The 27,970-nt window shown below is 36.0% G+C and overlaps 1 pseudogene; it reads left to right on the top strand.

Annotated features, from left to right (window-relative positions):
• Positions 1-22,592, top strand: part of LOC104109577 (uncharacterized) — a 35,337-nt pseudogene extending 12,745 nt beyond the window's left edge.
• The last annotated feature ends 5,378 nt before the right edge of the window (positions 22,593-27,970 follow it).

Below are 27,970 nucleotides of genomic sequence, written 5' to 3'. Positions count from 1 at the left end.
GTGTTTACTGGTAGGGTTATTTCACCCTTCGTCGTCTCGCATGCAATGTTGAACCCGTTCAATACTCGTACTACTGGTACGATTTGCTCCAATAATCCCAATTGCTCTACGACCCTCTATCGGATGATGTTGGACAAACTACCTGGATTAATTAACACAGATTTAACTCGAGATTTAATAATAGTACAGATATTACTAGTGCATCATTGTGAGGCTGGATGATGCCCTAGGCATCCTCGTCATTGAACGAGATAGAGCCCTCCGGGATTTAATCCCCAGTGCATTTTTCCCTTATGATAGAAACTTTGGTGCGTTTTATCATTGGCCCTTGTGGGACATCCACTCCCCAAATGATCATGTTGATCACGTGTTGAGGCTCCTCCTACTCAATTTGTTTGTTGGCATCCCTGCTTTTAAATGATTTTTGGCCCGCTTACGTTGGAATTCCTGAAGATGCTCGTTGTTTAATAGTCGAGACACTTCCTCCCTTAGCTATCGACAATCTTCGGTCCTGTGACCGAGAGTACCATGGTAAATACACTCCAAGCTATGATTCCTTTATGCGAGATTAGACTAAAGTGGCCGGCCATTTGGTCTCCTTGATGCGACAATGGCCGACATTATACTCGCAGCGTCCACGTTGAAGTTATATTTCGATTGTCTCGGAGATTCCCTGCCCCCAAGTGATCTGTCCAAACCATTTTTATTCATCAGACCCTAGTTGCTAGGTCCTTGGTCGCTTCTCCTGTAGTTCCTGGTTGGCTGGTGACCGGCTCTGTTTCCCCTTCTATCCGAGTTGTATAACTGATACCGATCTCGGACCAGCCTTGGCTCCTGGTCCATAATTCTTTTAGATATGTCGTCCGCTCTGTTGGGGTAAACAGACCCCGAGGGAGCCCCCAGCTGGTTGTCCTCGAATCTGATCTTCGACTGATACATATTATGGACATTGGCCTAAGTAACCGTCGGGTACTCCACCAAGTTTTGCGTCAATTATTAGGAAGCAATGGAACTTCGGGGGTTAAGCCCTTGAGTGAATACCTGAATGGCCTAATTATCTGCGACCGGGGGCAGGTCCATTCGCTCTATCTAGAACCTCGACACGAACTCCCTACACATCTCGTTATCTCTCTGCTTGATTTTTAAAAGGTCTGATTTCCTCATCTCGACCTTGATGGCGCCAGCATGGGCTTTAACAAAGGCATCTGCAAGCATAACAAATGAATCAATAGAATTTGAAGGCAAGTTGTAACGACCCGGTCAGTCGTTTCGAGAGTTATAGCCCTATTTCTCCCCATTTCTGCTTCTTTTTGTGCTTTTCAGCTATATTAAGATATACCGGGTTAGTTGATTTGGGTCCGGAGTGGATTGAGATACTTAGTCTCTTATTTAGAAGCTTAAGTTAGAAAAGTCAACCAGATATTACTTTATGAGTAAACAATCTCGGAATTGAATTCTGATGGTTCCATTAGCCTCGTTAGGTGATTTTGGACTTAGGAGTGCGTCCGGAATGTGATTTAGAGGTTCATAGTGGAATCAGGCTTGAATTGGCAAAACTTGGAAATTTTGGCAATTTCGATTGGCAGTGAAAAATTTGATATTGGGATCAGAATGGATTTTCGGAAGTTAGAGTAGGTTCGTGGTATCATTTGTGACGTGTGTATAAATTTTGAGGTCATTCGGACGTGGTTTGGTAGGTTTCGATATTGTTTGTGAAATTCGAAAGTTTAGAAGTTCTTAGGCTTGAATCTGAGGGTAATTTGGTATTTTGATGTTGTTCTAAGTGATTCAAAGGCTCAACTAAGTTTGTATGTTGTTATATGACTTGTTGGTATGGTTGGTTGAGGTCCTGAGAGGCTCGGGGTGATTTCGGGTGGTTAACGGATTGTTTGAAGTTGGAAAAATGCAGCTGAAGCTGCTACTACTGGTATTTCAGCACCTGCGGAGGGGGAACCGCAGGTGCAAGGTCGCTGGCGCACTTGGTGAGCCGCAGATATGAAAATAGAGGACCTGGGCTGGAACCGCAGGTGCATAAGATTGGTCGCATCTGCGAGCCCGCAGATGCGAGGCTGAGTCACAGATGCGTAAGTGAGGAGGGGTGACAGTGGCCGTAGGTGTGAGGTCTTTTCCGCACCTGCGAGGTCGCAGAAGCAGATAGGGAGCGCAGGTGCGGAGATAGAAACTTAAGTGATTGTCCGCAGATGCGGAGATTTGTGCACAAAAGCGGCTCCGCAGGTGCGCGTTTTTGAGCCGTAGGTGCGAAAACCTGGGCAGAACCTATAGATAGGTGACTTCAGGATTTTTGCTCATTTCTACCATTTTCAAGTCGGACCTTGGAGCTTTTGGAGTGATTGTTTAAGGGGATTTAAGGGTATTAACCGAGGTAAGTTGCTTGAGCTCTATTATCATTAGCTATGGTATTTTTCCGTTAATTTCTCACCTAATTAGTAGGAATTTTGGAGTGAAATAAAGAGTTAGGGCTTGGGATTTTGGAGAGAGTAATTTGGGGATTTGAGAGACCAAATGAGGTCGAATTTTGATGAATTTAGTATGAGTAGACTCGGGAGTGAATGGGCTTTCGGGTTTTGTGACTCTTGTCGGATTTCGAGGCATGGGCCTGGGGGCCGAGTTTGAGTGAATATCGGGACTTGGCCTATAAATTGATATTTTTCTTGTGGGATTCATTCCTTTAGCTCATATTGATCGTATTTTATTGCTTGTGGCTAGATTCGGGTCATTTGGAGGCCAGTTCGAGAGGAAAAAATATTCCGGAGTAGGAGTTCTATACTGTTGAGGTAAGTAACAGCTTTAAATCTGATCTTGAGGGTATTAAACCCGGAGTTTGGTATAATGTGACTCTTTGGAGGTGGCACCCATGCCAGGTGACGGGCGTGTGGGTGAACGCGCGAGGGATTGAGACTTGATCCGTCCTGGGAGACTGTGAAGTTTAATAAGCTTTAATTGTATTTATATGCATTCCTCTCTACTAGAACTTGACTGTTTTCATGTTAGAAATCATGGTTAGGCTATATTCTTTCTCATGGTAGTTATACTCAGTCATAGTGATTTTTGTACATGTTTACCTCAGTCTCTGTTATTTGTTTTCCCTGATGATATACTGTAACACTTGGATTTGGGCTGTTTTCCCTTTCTTTATTGAGAGCTATGAGACTAGAGAGGTTCATGACTGAGTAAGACCTAGGACCTGGTTGTGAGATATCGTTTTATGGCACGTGAGTTATCCGTGCGGATCCTTATAGTTTATACTAGGGCACGTGAGTTATCCGTGAAGATCCAGATATGATATTGTAGCACGTGAGTTATCCGTGCAGATTATAGTGCTTGGGCTGTAAGAGCCCCTCATGAGTCTGAACACCCCCAGTGAGCGCAGGTACCTATTGAGCGTGTGCATTGAGGGCTGAGAGTTGAGTGTCGAGTTGTTGAGAGTTGGAATGACTGTTGCCCTGGGAGGCTGTACTTGTTTTTTATTTGTTGATGCACTTAGTTTCTATCTGTCTTTGTTGTGAAATTTCTGAAAGTTTCTATATCCGGAGTACCTGCATTTTAACTGTATAAAACTGATTTGACTTAAACTGCCGAATTTGAAAGTATGTCTAATCAAAGCTTGAAGCCTATATCTTTGCTTTCTTTCTATTCACTTGTACATGATGTTGAGCACTCGGTAACAGTTGCCCATAAGTTTCAAATCTGGATTCACCTCTGAATAAAAGAGTTCTATCAACAAAGTTAATGGCTCGTACTAAAATAAAAACCTAATTGACAATCTATTGTATGTATGTGATTTAATTGTGGTTATATCAAGAGCTTTCATAAATGTTAGAGAAGTTTGGGAGTTTAGTCTCTTAAATATCAGCAGAAAATAATTTTGGTCGTCAATGTAGTATATGCATACTACTATATTTAAACTTTAATTGCAATTTTGATCCGTCTTCTTATGAATGTTTTTCAAATTTAGCGAATTAACCTTTACACTATTTAATTATTCATGTGTTATATTAAATTTGCAGCATTATCTCATATTTAGGGATGTAGCTCTAAAATAAGTCTACACATAACATATTTTTTGTATATAAAGATACCAACAATTAATATTTTTCTAATTAAAAATAAATGTATTAGTCATATATTACAAGGATCAAAATTAGAATTGACTATGGATGATGAACCAAAAGTGCTAGTATCATGTTACTCTCTATTGATGAATTTTATTTTCTGCTGGTAGAAAAAATCGAAAGCAATTTTTATTTATAAATTCGTTGTCATATTAAAGAGTTTAAATGCTACAAAACTTTAATCAATGAGAATTTAGGAAGGGCAAAAGGCTCTCGGTAAGATATTAGTAGTAGCTTTTATCAGGTACAACAGGAGTAATAATAATTATAAAATTGTCTCTTATAAATAACACGGAATATCGATAGCCTTCCAAATTCATAAAGTGTACAATACTTTTGACTCCTTTCGCAAAAAGGGTTTAATTTTACGGCGAAGGACCAAATATACCCTTGTACTTTCGAAAATGATCTAAAAATACCCCTCGTTATACTATTGGGCTATATATACCCTTCCCGTCATATTTTGAAAGAAATATACCCTTATTTTGGATGGAGTGTCACGTGTCAGCACCAGATGAAAACGATCCATTTCTTTTTTTTTTTAACCCGATCCGTTTTAAAAAATCCGCCACCCGACCCATTTTAAAATTTAATTTTTTAAAGCATATATTTTGTAAAAACTAAAATGTTTTTTTGTAAAAACTGGAAAAAAAAAAAGGAATTTGCAAAATATATATTTTTAAGTCTTTTCAGTTTTTTTAAAATAATTTTTTTGTAAAAACTAAAAATTCAGTTTTCTTAAAGCATATATTTTGTAAAAACTGAAATTTCTTTTTGTTAAACCTGGAAAAAAAAAAAGGAATTTGCAAAATATATATTTTTAAGTCTTTTCAGTTTTTTTAAAGTATTTTTTTTGTAAAAACTGAAAAAAAAAATATTTTTTAAAAAAACTGGAAAAAAAAGACTCTCCTAAAGCAATGGATTACATATGCATTAGTTTTAAAAAATAAAAATATTTTGCAAAATCTTTTTTTTCCAGTTTTTACAAAAAAATACATTAAAAAACTGAAAAAACTAAAAAATATATATTTTGAAAATTTCTTTTTTTTTTTCCAGTTTTTACATAATATATATTTTTCAGTTTTTAAAGCATTTTTTTAAATTTTGTTTTTTCAGTTTTTACAAAAAAACATACGTTAAAAAAACTGAAAAGACTTAAAAATATATATTTTGCAAATTTCTTTTTTTTTTTTATTTTTTACAAAAAAAAATCAGTTTTTACAAAATATATGCTTTAAAAAAACTGAATTTTAAAACGGGTCGAGTGGTGGATTTTTTAAAACGGATCGGGTAAAAAAAAAAAGAAATGGGTCGTTTTCATCTGGTGTTGACATGTGGCACTCCATTCAAAATAAGGGTATATATCCCCCAATAGTATAACGAATGGTATTTTTAGACAATTTTCGAAAGTATAGGGGTATATTTGGCCCTTAATTTTAAGGAGGTGTGTATACGTGCTTCTCACATGACTTGTTCCTACTTAAAAGTAGTCCAAATGATCCTTTGTCTTTGGGGTACATTTAAAATAATTCATTGTGCCTAGCATAAAAACATTTATAGTCAGTAAAAGTTGTCAAAAGTCGAAAACATTTAAGGCAAATTTACACAGTATAGTTGTCCTTTAAAATAATAGCCACTAGCATAGACGGATCTAGAATTAAATTTAATGGATTCATCGGCCTTTAAGATTTTTATATTGAACCCATTAAATTTTTAAATTTATGGGTTCATATCTACTCGTTATTATAATTTTAATAAATTTTATACTTAAATTAATATTCTGCATCAAAAGTTATAGGTTCAATGATCCCGTCAGTATTATGCTACATTCGCCTCCAGCCACCAATTATATATTTCTTGTATATTACAGTAATTTGTAATATACATATAAGATATATACATATTTTATAGATCATTAATGTATATTTTTTTTCCATTGACCAAATATATTAAAAGTCCAACATTTAATAGTGCTGCATCATGGTCCCCAAGCACCAATATCGGGTGTGGATAACCCACAATATGGGATCAAGGCTCGAGTGTGTTGCTACGGGACTTAGGAAGATCCAAAATTTGAAATTTATAAGTTTCACCTTAATTAAGATACTTTATAATGATAATTAAGTTTACAGTCAAATAAAAAAAGTTACCTTTCTCTATACTAGAGTATATGGGGAATCAAATCTAAAAATCAATAAATATTTAATGAATATTTTAATACATATACAGAATTTGAACAAAAATTATTGAATTCACGTGAATACATAACAAACATATTACAAATCTGCTAGGGATGGGAACTCGAGCAATATGTAGTTGATTTCAAGCGACAGCTTCCAAGGTTAGGTTGATTGATCAAGCTTCATCATATATAGCGAACATATCTTCTACACATGTGATATACCGATCATATCTTGATATCTCCGACTCCAAATGGATCATGTTCTTGAGGTACTTATTAAGTACTTACATTAAAATTAATTTCATTACCTCTCGAGTATTATAAAATAAACTTGTGATATATTTCTAGTGGAAAATTAAAAGAAATAGATTAATTAGTAGATGACGTCTCATGTATATATTTTAATAATTCATATCATATTCAAATATGAAAAATTATATCAAATTTGGAGGCCCCAATAATTTTAGTTTATTATTGGTAGGAACACTATTGCTAAGATAATAACTTCTATATAAAATGCTGATATGGATCGAAAAAGGGTAGTTTAAATGACAACAAGTGATGACATAGAGCATATCAAAGTGTGATTTCATGCTAAGCTTGTAAAAATCATGAAAGGCAACCAGGCAAACGACGCTATTTGAATGTGTTCCTTGACCGAGGTGTTTTAATTTCTAAGTTATATATAATCGTGCTTCAATTCATTTTTTCAAAAAGGTTGTCGAGTATATAAGCCTTTTTTCATTCTTTTAGCTCAACTTTAGTCATGTCTAGCCTTTGCGCTCAAGCTTCTTCTATGGTCTTCTTAATTTGTTCACGTGGAACAATTAGTACTTATTTGGTCCATATTCCAACATTCAACATTTTACTTTGGAGCACTAACATTCACTTACTGTGGCTTTGCTATGTTTAAATAGACACTACATGGATGAGAATAATCATATGCTGTAAGATGAAATTAATGCGATGCAAGCATGGATATGTACTATAGATTAGTACATTTTGGATAAAAACAAACTTCGTGGAAAGTATATAAAAGTATATATATCACGACCCCAGTTTCCCCCGTAAGATGTCGTGACGGCACCTAGTCTATAAGACTAGGTAAGCCTAACACTTACTGAATTAATAGAAGATATCAACCATCAAACGAAGAATATGAGATAAAAATCTTATATATAATTTCAATTCCCAAAGCCGGTAGTACAAGTCATAAGCTCAACTCAGTTTGCTACTAAAACCTCTAAATACAATTGTTTCGAAATAGAGATAAACAGTGCAAGTACAATAACAGAAGGTGACTCCGAGGCATGTGAACGCAGCAACAGGTTTACCTTGAGTCTCCTCAGCAAGATCCGTACAGCTAGCTAGCGATCGACTGACTCTGAATTATCTGGATCTGCACAAAATATGCAGAAGTATAGTATGAGTACACCACAGCGCTACACAGTAAGTATCAAGACTAACCTCAATGGAGTAGTGACGAGGGACAGCCACGACACCTACAGGACTAGATAACCTGAAGAAGTATAGGTATAAGACTAACAGAGTATGATATATCCACAGAACTACGCATAATAACAATAATAATACGGTAATTGCAATAGGAAATAGAAGAAATAATTTATAGCGGGACACCACAAGTAATAACACAATAGAGTAAGTTGGGTACAGTTTAAATCCGGTGAAAAATAAATAAAGGAAGACAAGTAGCAACTTGATAAGAATAACCGCTTTCGCACCAGGTTTATTCAATAATCCCCACGAGGTACCAAACCTCAAAACTCACACAATTCACGGGTCCCAATTCATGAACCCTAATCACTTGGCATCTTGTGCCCTCATCATAACTGATAACTGCACGAACGACTCACGCACCAATAGAACAAATCTTACATATAAGACAAGTAGACGGAGTATGTACAAATTATCGGTAGCTTCAGTGTTCATCTTCTTAAACCGATAGGGTGATAAAGTACGTATATGCTTGTGCAAGTGTTCTATCGCAGTTCGGGCCAATGAATAAGAGTAGAGAAAAAAATAAACGACACATAAGGAACGATCCCCACAATTTTCACCAAGTAAAACTCACACAGGTTTCGCACGCCTAAGTCCAAAATCACCATACGAAACTATTGAAGCCATAAATATTCCATTCTGGAGTCGTCTACACAAAAAATAAATTTCGATCAACTATTGCCGCCTAAGCTTCTAAAACACAAATCCTTCTTCCACATCAATCTCGAATCACCCGAAGTCCGAACTCGACTACTCACGCACGTCATAACACATAATACAGAGTTGTTCGAGACCTTAAGCCACTGAACGGAGCGCTAAGACTCAAAATGACCGGTCGGATCGTTACATTCTCCTCCTCTTAAACAAACATTCGTCCTCGAACGTGCCAAGAATCGTCCAAAAGTCATCAAATCACTAAATGTATTCATCCTATATACACCCGCGGGTGATCCACGTCACCCCAATGCACATAAGCCCGACGACACTACCTCAACTGAAATTTACCCCTTCCACCAATATTAATAAGCCTTAGAACCGAAATTCTCACCATCATATCATCTCCAAAAGACCCGATTCCTACATCCACACCCGGTATCAGCCTCCACCAGCTGCAACAACTTATGTCTACACCCACAAGGTACAACCACATGACGTAACACATCACACATGTGCCCATAACAACATCTCTGATCACCATAATTGCCCGTAATCAAATCCAGTACTAGCAATTAGCCTCATATCCGTTAGAACCATATTTCAAACCTTCACAACACTGACAACGATGCAATAAACATGAAGACCTCAACACTAATCACTCGAATCAACAAGTCACACCTAACACCACCGGGGCACACACCTCGCAAGCTAAAACTCAATAAGCACAGCACGAATACAGCTAAATATGCAAGGAGGAACACGTAAGAGAAATATCAAACATGCCCGACAGACACAACTCCCTATCAGTACCATTCTACGAATCAATTTAACAAGGAAGAATCAAAGTATATGAACAAATCACAAGGATCTCATTCTGATATAACTCCATCGCGGCTCATATCCCGGTTCAAATGTATCAAATCTCATGAAGACGCGAGGATCCCATCCTCAGCTCTGAATTGCAGGTAGCATACACATCATACAAACCGAAAACTTTCACTAATTCAATTCCGCCGACAAAATCACAACACATACTGAACTCTCACACCGGTAGAGCATCTAAATCATAAATCATAACCCATCACCCAGAGATCACATCAAAACTACCAAATGAGGAACAGAAAGTCACTCAAAATCTCATAACTCTCAATAATGAATAAAAATAAAATGGTAGACACGGGATACCACTATAGAATCTACCAACAGGGACAAACACATAAGTAGAGTACTAAATCACGAAACTCACTCACATGTGAAGCAAAATAAGAGGACTCATCCCGGTAAGCAGAACCGAAATAAAATACGAATGATGCTGCTCTATAATAAATCAAAACCATACATGTACGACATCATCTGGTGCAACTGCATCAGGCCTACTATAGGAAACACATCAATGGGTCGGGACTCCCCCTCTTGGGTGCCCTCTACTTGCCTGACCTGTACCCTAAGCTGGCGGTGCATGGATAACAACAGTCGAAACTGAACTTGTAGCCTAAATACCCTGCTATGACACATCTATCCGGAGTCTGGGACAATCTCTCTCCCTGTGGTTGGTAACTCCACACTCAAAGCAAGCTTTTTACTGACGTGGTCGTGTGAAGCCTAAAGTGCAAAGTGAACTAGCTAACCCACAAAACCTCTACCATGTCGTACCCTGCCTCCAAAATAAGGGCCAGTAGATCCCCCCCGGTCTGCGATACCTCTTAGCCTCCCTGTCCTCTCTAATCTGCGGGCGATCTCTACCACCTTCTGAAATGGAATATCTGACGCCAACTCCCGAGCCATGCTGAACCGGATATCATGTTGGAGCCCCTCAATGAATCTACGGACTCTCTCTCTAACTGTAGCGACCAAAGCAGATGTATGTCTGGACAAATCACTGAATCTAACAGCATACTCTGACACGGACATAGTGCCCTGGCGCAACTGTTCAAACTCCGCTCGTCATACATCCCGAAGGGTCTGAGGAACAAACTCTCTCAGGAATATCTCTGAAAACTGAACCCATGAAAGTGAAGCTACATCGGTCGGGCTACCCAACCCATACGCTCGCCACCAATGATATGTTTCTCCCTTAAGCTGAAACATAGTAAAAGCAACCCCACTCATCTCCACAATACCCATAGTGCGGAGAATGCGGTGGCACTTCTCTAGAAAACCTTATGCACCAAAAGTTGCTCAATAGTGAAGTTGAAATCCTACAAGGGTAGGTCATGGTTTTTAATCTCGTTGAGCTGGAAATGTTCCACGTAAAATTCCTCTTGTCATCTACTTACTGTTGTGTGCGTGTGTTCTAGTGGAATTGATAGAAAACCTGGTTCTCTATAGAGTTTGGTGGACCCTTATATTCTAACAAAAAGCAAACAAGTCCACATTAACAGTTAAAAATTCATGAAACTTACCCGGTTCTTGAAGTTTGCAACTGATTTAAGCTTTTTTGTTGGGGTCGTTGGGGTCTAATTGAATGACGTCGAGATTCTCTATATTCGATCCTGCGGCCTCGACCATGTCGGGGTCTCTAATGACATCCTCGCTGTCATCGCATACCGACCTCGACCTTGTTGATTGCTATGCCTATTTTTCTTTATCCTTTGTTTGTTGAGTGGTCGTACAGTCTAGGGCAATGTGGTGTTCCCCTCGTATACTGAATATTCCCCATGGAGTTTGGAATTTAATGACTTGGTACAAGCTGGAGGGGATGGATCTCATGGTGTGTATCCATGGTCACCCTATTATGGCGTTGTATGTCATGTCCTGGTCCATGATGTTGAATGTGATTTCCAGAGTGACGCCACCCACTAAGACGGGGAGTGTGATCTCGCCGGATGTTCGCTCAACTGCATTGTTAAAGCTTGTTAGTGTGATAAAGTGTGTCGCTATCTTATCCTCGAGTTTCATTTGTGCGAGTACTCGATGATGGATAATACACGCGCCGCTCCCATCGTCTACCATAATTCGTCTAACATTAGTAACTAAAATTTGTAAAGTGATAACGAGAGCATCATAGTGAGGGAAATCCAAACCGTCAGTATCTGACTTATCGAAGATGATACTTTCTTTGAGTTCATATGCAATCCTGTATTGGCGCATCACGTAGTAATTGATACGGTGTTTGTATGTTGGAAATTGGCCTGGTAGAGAATTTCGGATATTGAAATTTGGCTCTAAGGCTTATTTGACTAAATAAAAGGGAGGATCTTCAGACTGGCTCAAGCTAATGTGATCAATTGGGTTGTGGTAGAACGGTTAGGTGCACGAGGTGCTAAACAGTAATTTTAGACAACTCTGGAACAATTCTTAGCACATTCGAGGACGAACGTAGGTTTAAGTGGGAGAGAATGTAACAACTCGTCTGGTCGTTTTAAGCTCTAACACGTCGTTCAGCGGTTTGAGACTATGAAAAGCCTCACTTCAAGTATTATGACTTATACGCATGGTCGAAATTTAATTTCGGGAAGTTCGGAGTCGATTTGGAAAGAAAATTCTAATTTCGAAAGTCTTAAGTTAGAGGAATTGACTAAAGTTGATTTTTGAGTAAACGACATCGGAATCGGGATTTGAAGGTTCTAACAGGTTCGTATGATGATTTTGGACTTGAGCGTATGTCCGGAGCGGGTTTTGGATGATCCAAGAGCATTTTGGCGCTTATTATGGAAGTTGGCATTTTGGAAGAATTTTATAGATTTGAGTTGAAGTGTATTTCAATGTTATCAATGTCTGTTTGGGATTCTGAGTCCGGGAATAGCTCCGTATGGTAATTCTGGTACTGGGAGCGCGCCCGGATATGGATTTGAGGATCCGTAGGTCATTTTGAGGTCATTTGGCGAAAGTTGGAATTTGAAGGGTTTTGAGAAGTTTGACCGGGAGTAGACTTTTTGATATCGGGGTCGGATTCCGATTCCGAAAGTTGGAGTAGGTCCGTAATGTCAATTATGACTTGTGTGCAAAATTTGAGGTCAATCGGACGTGATTTGGTAGGTTTCGGCATCGAATGTAGAAGTTTGAAGTTCTAAAGTTCATTTAAGGGTGCGATTCATGATTTTAGCATTGTTTGATGTGATTCGAAGGCTCGACTAAGTTCGTAATGTATTTTGGGACGTGTTGGTATAATTGGTTAAGGTCTCGGGGGCCTCGGGTGGATTACGGAAGGTTAACAGATCAATTTTTGGATTTAAGAATTTCTGAAGCTTAATGCTTCTAGTGTAACCGCACCTGCGTGACTTTGGCCGCAGGTGCGAGATCGCGGGTGCAGCAAATTTGCTCGCAGAAGCAAGAGTGGACTGGAGCTGGGCAAGCCACAGAAGCGGACTAGAGCAGCGTACCTACGTGTGCGCAGAAGCGACACCACTGCCGCAGGTGCGGAAGATGTGCAAATGCGCTAGGGTGTGTCGCACCTGCTATTGCGCATGTGCGGAAGAAGTGCCGCAGAAGAGGAATGCGTAGGAGCGGCCAAGGAGTCCGCAGGTGCGAGCGTCGCTGGGCAGAATATTTAAAGTGTGGGGTTCAGCCATTTTTGCCATTTTCTCTTCTTTCTTGGGCGATGTTTGGAGAGCTTCAAGGGGAGATTTCCATCATCTAAGGTAAGTGATTCACACCCATTTTAAGTTAAATACACAGTTTTTATATGGATTTAAATTTGAAAATTAGTAGAAATTTGGGATTTTGAAGAAAAACCTAGAATTAGTATATTTGGATTTTGACCACGAAGTTGGACATGGAATTGAAAATAAATTATGTATTTTAGTTCGTAATGCTATGGGTAGTGTTTATCTTCGAAATTTTTTGGAATCCGGACACGTGGGCCCGAGGGTGATTTTATCGACTTTTCGAGCGAAGTTGGAAATTGTTGTAAATTGAATTATAATGAGTATTAGAGAATATATTTATGGATTCGCACATTTATTGAATAGTTTTGGAGCGATGGGCATCAGTTCAAGTTGTTGGAAAGGCTTTGCAGCCGGTTATGGAACTTCAGAGTGAGGTAAGTCTCTTGTCTAACCCTGTGAGGGAAAAATTACCCCCAGGTATTGTAAATCGATATGTGCTACTTGTTGTGGGGGCTACGTACGCGCGAGGTGACAAAAGCCCGTACGTAGCTACATTCATGTTATTGTCCGGGTAAGCTTATGTTCACATCATGCTATAGTTGTACTATTTGAGCAGTCTCTTGCCTATTAAATTCCTCTTATTTACATTACTACTTGAGACTAGACTTACTATTATAGAGACTTCACGAGTTCATGACTTGTCACCGAATAATTTTACTCCTCTTACGAAATGCTTTTGTGATATATATGGTTCATTCAAAGTTTTTGTAAAAGAAATTTCAACTCACACGTTTATTCGTGAGTGGGGTCAATGACCCATCAAAACTTCTTATTCTAATAGGATCGGGTTGTTCGCCTCGGCATGATTATGTACTTCTTATTCTAATGGGATCGGGTTGTTCGCCTCGGCAAGATTATGTACTTCTTATTCTAATGGGATCGGGCTGTTCGCCTCGGCATAATTATGTACTTCTTATTCTAATGGGATCGGGTCATTCGCCTCGACAGTTTAATAGATGTATCTATGGTTCGCGTCGTTCGACCCTCGACAATGCACAGTTTAAATTTTATGTTGGATCGGGTCGTATGCCTCGGCATTTCCTATATCATATCCTCATGGAATCGTGCATAATATTTGGCAAGAAGCCAGAGTATCTATGAGTTTCCCCGATTTGGGTTATGAAAATCTATCTGATGAGATCCACTATATTTATATATATGCTCCGGTTAATGAGGGAATTTCAAATGGAGAGCTTGATTTCCTCATAAAGAGGGGTATTTGTACCACATGATTTAAACTTGTTTATCTCATTTATTTACTCTGCCTCATATTTACTTACCTCTTTACTGTACATGATATTATTGGATCACTAGTAAGTGTCGATGTCGACCCCTCGTCACTACTCATCCGGGATTAGGCTAGATACTTACTGAGTACACGTTGATTACGTACTCATACTACACTTGTTGCACACTTTTGTGCAGGTACATATATGACTAGTGGTCTTGTGAGAGCAGAGGCATGTATGCATGCGGGGACTTACGTGGGCTTCATTCCATATTACGACCCACAGCCGGCAGAGTCTCCTTCAGAGTATTTATATTTCTCCTGTCCAATTTTGTATTTCAGACAGATGCTGTATTTTATTTTTACATTCCTGGTTGATACTCATGCACTTGTGACACCTGGTTTTGGGGTGATTATGGGTTGTCCTGTATTGAAATTGTTAAAAATATTATTATTTACTCTGTAAATTCCATCTTTTACTATTTAATTGAAGGAAATATGATTTTAAAAATATTAAAATATGAACCAAATTAATATTTATTTTTGGCTTGCCTGACAACGGTGTCTGGCGCCATCACGACCTTTAATGGTTTTTTGGGTCGTGACAAGTTTGCAAGAAATATACAACCACCAGAAGTGGTTATGTTTCGTATATCTCACTGTAAATAAATTTTGTTAACCACCAGAAATGGTATATGCCTATAACTACCAGAAGTGATAATTTAGGCTTTCTATGGTTACAATTAAAGATAAGCTAGAGATATATTCTCTATATTACATGCACGCCTCGATTTGCTCCTGAAGTAATAAATATTTTAAAAGAGGTTGAAGCATCACAATTTGATGTGATTAACGTGCGTTCAGTTGATTATGTTTAATTTCCTAAAGGATGAGAATATTTGATAAATATTAATCCATTCACTGAAGTGAATATGATAATATTAGTAAAGTCGTAAATATGAACGCACTATTGATGTAAATATATTACAATTCACCTCCAGAAGAGTTAATATGATTGAGAGAATATATACTCAATATTTCGTATTTTAAATTTATTTCTGAAGAAGTAACACAATTGAAATCTCCTCCTGAAGTAGGAAAATATTATGAAAAGATGTTTTCTTATGCTTAAACAATTGCTTTACATTGTTTATTTGATTATAAGTTTCTCTCATGATACCAGAAGTGTCTGAGCAATATTTGATAGGACAAAATGTATCAACAACTCCAGAAGAGCTAGCTGTTTGTCTAGAAGACACATGACACCAGTAGTGTCTGATAAATATTAGATTGTGGATAATAAATGAAGGCTCTCGAAGAGCTTATATACAAATATGTCATTCATATTATATGATTATGGTCAAAACATATGTTGTAGTAAACCTGAAGTTTACTAATACAAATGGCTATTATATTGAGAGTACAAATGACTGGAAGATTGAAAATCTTCATGTTTCCACAATCATAGGGGGTAAAATAATATGTATGTGAGAGGTGATATGCCTTATTCTTCAATTTATACTATATCATGTATCATAGTAAACCAGAAGTTTACTAATACAAAAGCAGTCACAGTAAATAAGAAGTTTTACTGAGGCAAAAGTAGTTATAGTAAATAAGAAATTCGTTGATACAAAAGTAGTTACAGTAAAACAGAAGTTTACTAATGCAAAAGTTTATGCCATAGTAAACCAGAAGCTTACTAAGAGATGTCACATGCCATGATAAACTTGAAGTTTTCATTTGCCATTTTTAAATAAGCTATTTGAGAATTCAGATAAGCATATACTGAAGAACTAGAAGATTCTTTAAGAATTCTCTTGTGTTACTTGTTCTTATAATAAATTGATTATACCAGCTAAAGTTGGGACTAAAATCCCTGAATTCTGAAATATATAAAAGGTGAATATAGGTCCATTCACCTATCATGTGAACCACTTATAGATGCATATATGAGATTGTTACATGTGTGTTTATTGTCAACCTGTAGTTTGGCATTTGAAGTTACTTTTCTCAATTAAGAGCATAATTTTCAGATTATGAAATCAAGATAGTTCGTCTTAATGATGCTGGTTTATATCCAAGCTAGTTTAGCATCAAATACCTCCTATTTAAGGCTAAACTATTGTTTATGAGAACAAAGCTTCATGTGTTGGTCTAAGATTTTCTAAATTGCATACAACAACACCTGTATGCATCAGACCAACAAAATATGATAAGTCCTCCCCTCACAATTGGTTTAGGATCAGAAATCAAATATTTTTACTATCTAATAACTTTTGCTGTGTGGAATATGATTAATTTCTCTACCACAATGCACAAAGATAGATTTTTCAAAGAATATTGGGGATATGTGTTAGTTATTCTAATATTTGGGGGATGAAATAAACAGGTGAAAAATATGTTATATGAATCGAATTATCATTAATATGATCCTCACTTAGAAGATAATTCAAGTCAAATGCTAGAAGCATTTGCTGATCCAAAAATAAATATCATATTTCAGCTGCAAATGCTCCTATTAAAATTAAAGTCCCTGAAGGATAAAGTTTACTGCACGCATGAAGCATAGTAAACCGATCGGTTCCAAAGATAATAATTCTTGAAAAATGATAGGAGCAAATGATCAAAATGATCATAATGAGGAGGAAATGAACTCTAGAAGAGCCCACGACATAACATTTCATGAAACTCCAGAAGAAATTCAGGTACCTAAAAATAAAGAAAGTGATGAGATCTCAACAAGTTATGTCGCTTAGGAACCGATACAAAATGATCGTCGACGATATATTTAATCCAATATAGTGCACGATATTATAAAAGATTATGAGGATCGGGCCTGTAGTCCAGACACTTGAAGATGCCTCACAATTGGTTTAGCAGACGAGATCTTTATACATCAATCTGCCTATACATAAAGGGTCTTAAAACGCTTTTACATGGACAAAGCGCACCCATTGAGTACACCAATGGTTGTTCGATCACTTGAAGTGAATAAGGATCCGTTCCGACCTCCAAAAGAGGATGAGGAACTCATTGGTCCTGAAACACCCTATCTCAGTGCAATTGGTGCACTTATGTATCTTGCTAATGCTACAAGGCCTAACATAGCATTTTATGTTAATTTACTAGCAAGATATAGTTCTTCTCCTACACAGGGACATTGGAATAAGATTAAGTATATTTTGTGATATTTAAAGGGAACTCTTGATATGAGTTTGTTTTATACTAACAAAGGTAGTGCAGATCTTGCTGGTTATGTAGATGCAGGTTATTTATCTGATCCCCATAAAGCTCGATCTCAAATCGGGTACATGTTTACATGTGGAGGTACTATCATATCATGGCACTCCACAAAGCAATCTATTGTTGCTACTTCTTCAAATCATGCCGAGATAATAGTTATTCATGAAGCAAGTAGGGAATGCGTATGGTTGAGATAAATGATTCATTTTATTCAAGAAAATGTGGTTTTGAATGTGATAAAAGATCCACAATTTTATACGAAGATAATACTGCATGCATAGCCCAATTAAAGGGAGGATTTATAAAAGAAGATAGAACGAAGCACATTTCACCAAAATTATTCTACACACATGATCTTCAGAAAAATGATGACATTGATGTGCAACAAATCCGTTCAAGTGACAATCCGGCAGATTTATTCACTAAATCTTTGCCAACTTCAACTTTTGAGATGATGGTATACAAGATTGGAATGCAAAAACTCAAATATTTGAAATAAGATTTTTATTAGGGGGAGTAAAATGCGCGCTATACTCTTTTTTCCTTACTAAAGTTTTTCCCACAGGGTTTTTCTTATAAGGTTTTTAATGAGACAACTAGTTATGCGTATTACTAAATATGTGTACTCTTTTTCCTTCACTAAGATTTTTTTTCCACGGGGTTTTTCTTAGTAAGGTTTTAATGAGGCACATTATCTTTTAATGAACATCCAAGGGGGAGTGTTATGAATATATTATATTATGGATGTTCATTTAGTACTCCGTTATAAATAAGTTTCCTGAAGAAGCTTATCCATATGGGACTCCGCCGTAAAAATATTTATCTATTTAATACTCTATTAGAAATAAGCCTCCTGAAGAAGCTTATCCTTTCGGTACTCCGTTATGGATAAATATTACCCCGGTAGAAGATTATCTATATCTGGTACAATGAGCTTATCCTTTCGGTACTTCGTTATGGATAAATATTATCCCGGTAGAAGATTATCTATATCTGATACTATAACAGCTTACGAACAGCTTACACGGGAGCTTGCAGTAGTACTTTACAAACAACTTACGTAGCAGCTTGCAGTAACAGCTTACACAATAATTTTGCAGTAGCAACTTACGCCGCACTTTACTTTCTTACGTAAACACAGGAGATTTGACTTCATTATCTATATGAGTTTCAAAAATTGAATAATATATAAGTTTGTCGTATTTATTTTATAACAACTCTTTCTTATTCTTGTATGTTCTTCCCAGTTTTGTGTCATTCACATTCAAGAAACAACCGAAGCTATGGAGAAGAATGTTCAACTTCGTGCCTCTGACACTGAACTGATAATGCAACTGTTAGAAATTTGTGGCTGGAAAATGCTTACCAACTGAAGGTCTCATTGGCTTTGCAGATGTTTACAGCAAAGAGCCATGGCAATAATTGGAGAAACTTCCAACAAAACCCATTACTTCCTCACCCAATTAAAGAAGAAGAAGCCCAGTGATGGCCGATTCAACAGAACTACTTGTAATGGGAGTTGGATACAGCAGAATAAAGGCAAGAAAATTCTTGATGAAGATGAAAATCTGGTTATTGGGTATAAAAGAAGCTTGAATTACAAGCACAAGAAAGACTCCTCTTTGAATGGCCGTTGGATGATGAAAGAGTATTTTTTGGCTGACTCTCTTCTTCGGGAGTTGAAATCCAAGGAAGCAAACGAGTTTGTAATTTGTGCGATTAAGAAGAACCCCAGATCAGAAATCAGAGGAAACAATGTTGCTACTGGTATAGAGTATAAGAAGTTCATTGATCGTGTCTTTCAAGAAGGGGTTCTTCTCCAAACATCACCCGCAGAATAAAGTACTATGATATTATTTGACAACAGTCCTGTGATGTTGGAGAGTACCTCCTCTGATGTTTTTCCTGTAGAAAAATTAGAACAAAATGATGGAATGTTGGTTCTTGTAAATCAGACTGATTTCGATGAATTCTTTGGAATGTTGAACGTAGAAGATGAAGAACGCTATATTCAAGAAGGTGATGAGGTGGAGTTTGATTGGGACTCTATATTGGATCTTGGGGATCATGGTTTAGAGGAGAACTGCTTGCTTTACTAATTCTGAAAAATTGAAACGTGATGGGAGTTTTTGAAAAGGGTTTTTTTATATATATATTTTGGAGTTTCTTTGAAACCCAAGATTTTTATATTAGGGTACTTTTAATTGGGATTTTTTGTGATTTAGGAGCATGATTCTAACATTGATTTATGTTTATTTTTTTAATAATTAGATTAGGTTGGTGTTTAAGTAACAACCAACAAATTGTTCGGTAACAATTTTGCAGTGTAGGTGGTGTGGTCTTTGTAGAGTTCATTATTATGTTTATATTGTGAAAGGTGTTCAGTAGTACTCTTCTTTTGCCCATTTCTTGATGTTCAGTTTCTTTGAATTGTTTGACATTTTCTCTTGATGTTCTGTTTTGTATTTTCCTGTTTAAAGAATTATGTGGTTTCACTATTTTTGAGTTGTTGGTATTGGATCACTCTTCTTATGATCTGTAATATTAAGATGCTAAAAGTAAAATAACAGCAGTAAATAAGAGAAGTCAAGTTAATTCAGTACCTGAACAAAAAGTTCCATTTGTAGCAATAGTGTAGGAGGCTTGAAGATGAGTCTTAAGGAGTGAAAACAGAATGCATTGATCATTGATGTTTGAGCTATGCATTTTTTGGCATCTAAAAGTAATACTTCCTCAAGTGCACTCTTGTTAACAACATTGAATTCGATAGTTAGTCATTTTTGTATGTCTTGTTGGCTAAATGGCTAACTTATGGAGTGTTTTCTCTTGTACACTTCATTTGTGCACTCTATTTTACCTTAAGTTGCTTCGTTGATCGCTCTATATACTATTTCAGCTTCTTTAACTCTCAGCAACAATTTTATAAAGTCGTATTTCCTCCAGAGTAGCTTGTATTACATTCTGAACCAGATTGTTCAAGAGGTGATCTATAGAGCAAGCTTGAAGCCCAGATTGGCAAGGAGAAAAGAGTAGCTCAATTTCTACCCTTAACAGATGTGCTGTGTATGATAAATACTAAGTAGTTTTGTTTTTGAGATTTACATATCTCTTTGGTAAATAAAATACTTTTGATTACCAAAAAAAACTGCCACATAGCGTCTCTTTCATGAGCTCTAATGGATGTAGATATAGTTATACTCACATGATGATAAAAGATGAAGGACTGTGGTTAGTAGTAGACTAGTGGTAATAGTACAATTCAAAAAAGAGAGGCACTGCATGTGGAGCATAATACCTTGTACTTTCTACTTAAGTTGTTGCTACTGTTGGGAAAATAGGCGCCAAAACAAGGTTAGTATTGCTGCAACAGTCGCCAGGCTGGAGAAATACAATAAGTAAGCTTATTTTGATGTTTCTGGTTCTGCTCCCGTTGTGTTGTGGTGCTAGACAGTCTTTATCTGGGACTTTTTATGTGCTTGGATATTTTGAACTGAATATTGGTTAGAACTTATATCTATTTTCATTCTTATTGCATTTCTAAAACTACCTGTTTATGTTTACTGTTAATCAAAGAAAGCTGCTTGTTTACATTAGGCTTGGTGAATCTCGGAGAATGTATCTTCCCCCTGCATCTGCTGGTTGAGTAAAAGATGATAATTATTTAGGGTTTATGTACTTGTATGTCCTCTGTAAAACCTTTTGATAAGGTGCTCGGTACAAGTAAGTTGTGAATAAGTTTTTCCTGAAAATTTTCAAGTTAAATGTGATCTGACTGCAGGTAAAGGGAAAATTTATTGATAGATGAAACCTAGAATCTGAGATGGTCTTTTAGGTCGTAGATTACGCTGCCGCTATTCAAAGATCATAAACTCCTGACTGGTCTACGTTGCTTAGTTGAAGACACATACTTGGATGACTTTCTGTTAATTTTATTACCAACTCTTTGATGAAGAGCATCAGTTATGAGATGATAGAGAGATTGATTATGAATTTTCTGAGGCTGCTAAAGCTTTGGTTTTGGAGGAAAAGTTTGTCATGCGAGCGAGAAGAATTTGCAAAAACAAGGAACTCAAACGACCAGTCAATGCATCCTGCTCTGAAGGAAAAACGCTTGACCACCTTAAGGACAAATTCAACAGAAACATTTCTAATGCTCCGAATTATGCTAGTCTAAAGAATAAGCTTGAGATGTTACAAGAAATGTCTAAAGCCCACAAAGTCTCCGAGAAAAATAACAAGGTAAACAAAATTAAGGAGGACATCAATAAGAGGTTAAAAGAAACCATGAATCTCCTTGATTTGAAGGAGAAGATTGATAAATTGAAGGCTGAAATCGAGAGTACTGGGGTATCAATAGTTATGGATCTAGACCAGGGGGCTAAAGGAGAAAATTGTGCGAAATGGAGACAGAATTTGCTGGTGTTTTTGAATCTTTAGGTTTGCATGAAAGAGAAACATGAAAAGCTGAAGGCAGAGATTGTTGAAACCATTGAATCCCCTCAAGGAAGTTTGCTCGCAGATAATGATGGTTCTAAGGCAGAAGTAGAAGTTAATGTAGATGCAAATCGTAGCTTTGCCTGATGTGAGTTTGTACAATTTCTCCACATTTCTTGGTTTCTTTCGCATGATTGAATAACTCTGAAATCTTTGCAGTTCAAGCATGATGCAGATTAGCTACTAGCTGTTGCAAAAGATAAATCTGTGAAACTACTTCAGCATGTGGAAGATGGAGTCTCTTTCTTCGCGGTGCACTCAATTTGCACTTAGTATTTTCCTTTGGGGTTTGTCTTCTGATCATATATCGAACTATAGATTCTTTTTTTTTTTGGCTAGGCTCTGCCATGTTTTCCTGGATTTTGTTTTCTGTTACTTTAGAATAATTCACATTTGTTTAAAGAGTTTTAAGTTAGATTGAACTGTTCCTTCAATTGATATTTAAAGGCAAGATACTGTATAAATTATGTGTTCGAAGAGAAGGTTAGAACATGCTGCGAAATATCTATCGATGGAGTTACCATAAATGTAACCTTCCATATACTATATATCTTTTTGGATGTCGGAATAGATTTTGGTCAAATACTCAAAAAATCATAAGAGAACTTAAGTAGAACATTGCAGAACGTATGTTAATAGTTTGTATGAACTTAAGGTAAGATGAACATATGTTTTTCTAACACTCCAGAAGTTTGAAATCAAGTCCCTTGTCAACTACCACTTTCGATCCCACCTTCCTTGATATTCATATCAAAATACTGGCGTTGCTGCCGTATAACAGATGCCAATTCTGCCACTTGTTGTCTAACTATCTCCATCCTCTGCTTCATAATCTGACAAGCCTGTTTGTCAATTATTTTTTTGCCAAAAGTACTTTTTTTGCCAAAAATTGAAGTGTTTGGCTAAGCTTTTAGAAGGATAAAAGTGTTTTTGAGGAGAAGTAGAAGCAAATTTTGAGAAGCAGAAAAATATAGCCTCTCTCCAAAAGTATTTTTCTGAGAAACACTTTTGAGAAAAATACACTTAGAAGTAATTTTCAAAAGCTTGGTCAAACATTAATTACTGCTCAAAAGTATTTTTTAAATTAATTAAGCAAACACAAACCGATTCTCACAAAAAATATTTTTTTGAAAAGTACTTTTAAAAAAATCACTTATCAAAATAAGCAGATTTTAGAAGCTTGGCCAAACAGGCTATGATTCTTTGCCTCTTGAGCTATCAAGAAAGCCTCGCGCCCTGCAAGCTCAACCTCTCGCTTCATCAAGGTACTGAGCCTTTCGCTCCATCAACTGAGCCTTTTGCTGCATCAACTAAGCGTCTCGGTCTATTTAGGAAGTATTTTCTCACGGCTCATCTTATTTGAAATTCAACGTCAAAGTATCATCAGCAAATCATTTCAAGCAAACAACAATCAGATATATCAGCAACAGAATTAAATAAGAAATGTCAACAAATGATGAAACATGCTATGCTCCGTTCGAATTTGACTGCTACAACCAGCTTTAAGAAAATAAATAAACTGTGAAACAAGACACGTGAATTCAAATCATCTTACACTCCTTTAATCCTACTCGATCGTCAGTATGATTATAGCCAAAGACCCCAAACTTGGATTTGCAACCGGAAATTATTTTTAGCTAGCGTTTGGTCATAAAATCCCAAATATGTTCTAAAAAATCTAATTTGGGTGAAGTTTGGTTTGAAAATAAAAATGTGTTTGGACATCAGTTTTCAAAACATATTTTTCAAATTTATTTTGTAAAAACATGAAACATGATTTATACCCACAAGTTCTAAAAACCATCACAAATACTCAACAGTACCATTATCAATAATATTCATTATATTATCGCAAATCATAGTCCTGAACATAAATAAATTTGATACAAAATTGTCATTTTTATAATGAATTATATAATACACTATCAGGTGACCGAGAAGACGAAACAACATTGTTACAAAATAATAAATGGTGGGCTCTTTTATAAAATATAAAAGTTTGGGGTAATTTTTAAAAAATATAATAGTAATATTTTGGCCCATTGAGTTGGTTTTGGGATTTGGGATTTGTGATTTTGCCAAAATATAGGCAAAATCTATGGCCAAACATGTGTTTGCCAAATAAAACTTAAATTTATTTTGGCAAAATCTATAGCCAAACGGGTCCTTAGAAAATGAAACAAGAAAAGGACAAAAGGTATGGACTTTCTCTATGATGAAAGACATACTTCCTCCGTTTCAATTTATGTGAACCTATTTTCTTTTTAATCTGTGCCAAAAAGAATGATCCCTTCCTTATTTGGAAACAATTTACCTTTATGCAATAATTTATAGCCACACAAAATATTTGTGCCTCATTTTACACTACAAGTTCAAAAATCTTCTATCTTTTCTTACACTCCGTGCCCAGTCTAAAGAAAAATACCTTCTGGAACTCTAAACATAAACTATGTCAGAAACTAAAACAATTATTTTTTGGAAAATTTAAGCCTAAGCGCAATGCTGAAAACTCTATCAAATATGTGAAACAACAAACATGTTAGAAATATGCTTTAGAAACTGCTCTGGATAAAATTATTTTACTGTTTCAGCTTAACAGTTATTTACTGCAGTAATTTAGTTTGAATTTTAAATAATTTTGAACTAGTCTTTAGAAGTGAACTAGTTTATAGGAGTTTGTTATTTTCAGCAGATTTTGCGCTGATTTTTAGGTCTTTTAAATTAGTATTTCTCTTATAAATTGTAGTCCAAATGCAGTGAAATAAAATAGAATTTTCAGCTTCAATTTTTTAGAGTTCCTTTTACATCTATTCCAGTATATTGTTAGTATTTTCTGTTATCTTCCCCTGTTATATCCCTTAGTTTCTTTTATTAAGAACCAACAATTGGTATCAAGATTCATTTTCTTAAGGGACCTAAGTAAAATATTTTCTTGAGTGAGATGGAGACTGAAGCGAGTTTTTCTCAATTGGATCCGAGGCCGTGGAAGAGGATTATGATGTTCTTCCGCTGCCTAACAATCCCACCGTGGCCCAGATCAAGAGTCACAAGGAAAAGAAAATCAGAAAATCAAAGGCGAAAGCAACTTTGTTTCCTGGTGTATCTGCAATAATTTTTACGAGAGTTATGACTCTCAAATCAGCAAAAGAAATTTGGGATTATCTGAAGGAAGAATATATATGAGATGAAAAAATACGAGGCATGAAGATGTGGAATTGAATAAGGGAATTCGAGTTGCAGAAAATGAAAGAATCTGAGACCGTCAAAGAATATTTAGATTGGTTGCTTGGCATTGTTAACAAAGTAAGGTTGCTTGGTACTAAATTTAAAGATTCATGAATTGTTGAATTTTTTTTGTTACGGTGCCTGAAAAATGTGAAGTATCCATAACTACCTAGGAAAATACGAAGGATTTATCCAAGATTACTTTGGCAGAATTGTTGAATACATTGCAGGCACAAGAGCAAATGAGGCTTATGAGGTAAGATGGTATGTTAGAAGGAACCTTGGCATCCAACCACAAAACTCAAAGCAAGGATAATAATGCAAAGAAAAATTACCCACCTTGTCAGAACTGTGGCTTAAAAGGTCATCCGCCGTTCAAATGTTGGAAGAGGGGAGATGGAAAGTACAAAATTTGCAACCAACTGTCATGAAGCTGTAATTTTCAAAGGCAAATATCAAAAGCATGAAGCAGATGCCCAAGTCGTTAATGAAGAAGAAGATCACTTGTTTGTGATAATTATTCTTTCAACCAAGAAATCTAATTTTTGGTTAATTTGATAGTGGTTGTACAAACCACATGACATATGACAGAAATCTTTTCAAAGAGTTCACGTCTATGGGAAATAAGAAAGTCAGAATTGGGAATGGTGATTATATTCTTGCTAAAGGAAAAGGAACTATTGCAATCACAACAAATTCAGGTACTAAGAAAATTTCAGATGTTCTTTATGTTCCTGATATTGATCAAAATTTATTGAGTGTTGGACAACTAATGGAAAAAAGATTTAAAGTATCCTTTGAAGATAAACATTGTTTCATTTATGATGCAACTGGACTTGAGATTTTAAGGGTTAAAATAAGAGGTAAAAATTTGATCCAACAAAAGATGAGAATGGAGCCAAAAGAATCTACAAAGTACAGATAATCCTCCAACTGAGGACATATGTGAAAACAGGGCAAAGAAGAAGTTGTCAACATTTCAGAAAAATAAAATATGGAAGAAAGTTGACAAGCCTCAAAGCAAAATACAAATCTGGAAGAAAGTTGACAAACCTCAAGGCAATATGCAAATGAAGCCGAAAAATGAGCCAACTTATTTCATTGACAAACATGAGATGACGCAAAATAGAAAAGTGAACTCAATTTACTGCAAGTCCAAAGATCAGTTGGCAGATTTACGTACAAAGTCGATTCCAATTAAAGGTTTACAAGGCATAAATTCAGAATTTGCGTCTTCAAAAGCAAGGTTGAGTATTAGAAATATGTTTTAGAAGCAGCTCTCAGTAAAATTATTTTAGTGTTTCAGCTTAAGAGTTATTTGCTACAGTAATTTAGTTTGAATTTTAAATAATTTTGAACTAGTCTTTAGGAGTGAACTAGCCTCTAGGAATTTGTTATTTTTAGCAGATTTTGTGCTGATTTTTTGGTTTTTTAAGTTAGTATTTCTCTTATAAATTATAGTCCAAATGCAATGAAATAAAATAGAATTTTCAGCTTTAGTTCTTTAGAGTTCCTTTTACATATCCAGTATACTGCTTTTATTTTCCTGTTATCTTCCCTTGTTATTTCCCTTAGTTTCTTTTATCAAGAACCAACAAAACAAGATCAGTGAACACGATTGAACATTCAACGAAGTTACAAACATTTAAACTCTTTTGAACATGAAGAACATAAAATGTTTTCTAATTTTTTCATGTTTGGTTAGTTTACAACTTGTTTGGATGGTTGTTACCTAGTGTATTGTATAATTACTTTAAATACGATGTTTGTTTTGATTGTTACTTAAATTTATTATATCGTATCGTTAAATCCGTCGTTACGTAACGACAAAATGTGCCACTTTATGTAACAACCGATTTGGTGTGGTCGCGTCGTTACCTTATCTTTATCTCTCATCTCACTCTTAATTATGATTAAATAATTTTATTTTATCATTTACCCTATCTTTTTATATAATAATTTTTTTTATAATATTGCAAGTTTATTCTTCATATTGCTGGTATGTGATATCATGAAACAACCACAAACGATACAATTTATCCAAACATTGTATTCATCAAATGATATAGTACAATACAATACAATACAATACAATACAATACAATACATTATGAAACGATATGTAACAATCATCCAAACAAGTTCTTAAATATTTTTCTCGTGAACTTATTTTCCTCCAATTGGAGGGGAATATTTTTCCTACCAAGAGAAGGGAAAATATTTTCCAAAACTTTTTTTCAACTTTCCCCACCCTATTTCCCATCCTCACCAACTCACCCCACCCCCACCCCCACCCACCCCAACCCCCGCCCCACACCCCAAATTGAAATATTATTAATAATACTTTCTTTTCATGTTATAGATAGAGTACTTTTTTTCATTTCAGCAAATGAGTATTTTCTTTTCATAATATAATTTTTTTTCATTTTAACAAAAAAGTACTTTTTTTTCATGATATAGAAAAAATATTTTCTTTCATTTCAACAATTTTTTTTTTCCATGATGTAGAAAAGTATTTTCTTTCTTTTGAACAAAATAAGTACTTTATTTTCATGTTGTAGAAAGAGTACTTTCTTTTTCAACAAAAAAAGTATTCTATTTTTAGTTATGGAGCACAAATTTTAATATTTTTTTGCGTAAAAAATAAAGCAACATATTAGTTTTTTTGGGTTTGTGTGAA

The sequence above is a fragment of the Nicotiana tomentosiformis genome, chromosome 7 (genome assembly GCF_000390325.3).
Source record: "Nicotiana tomentosiformis chromosome 7, ASM39032v3, whole genome shotgun sequence".
Taxonomy (NCBI): Eukaryota; Viridiplantae; Streptophyta; class Magnoliopsida; order Solanales; family Solanaceae; genus Nicotiana; species Nicotiana tomentosiformis.
This window is presented reverse-complemented; position numbering and strand designations above follow the sequence as displayed.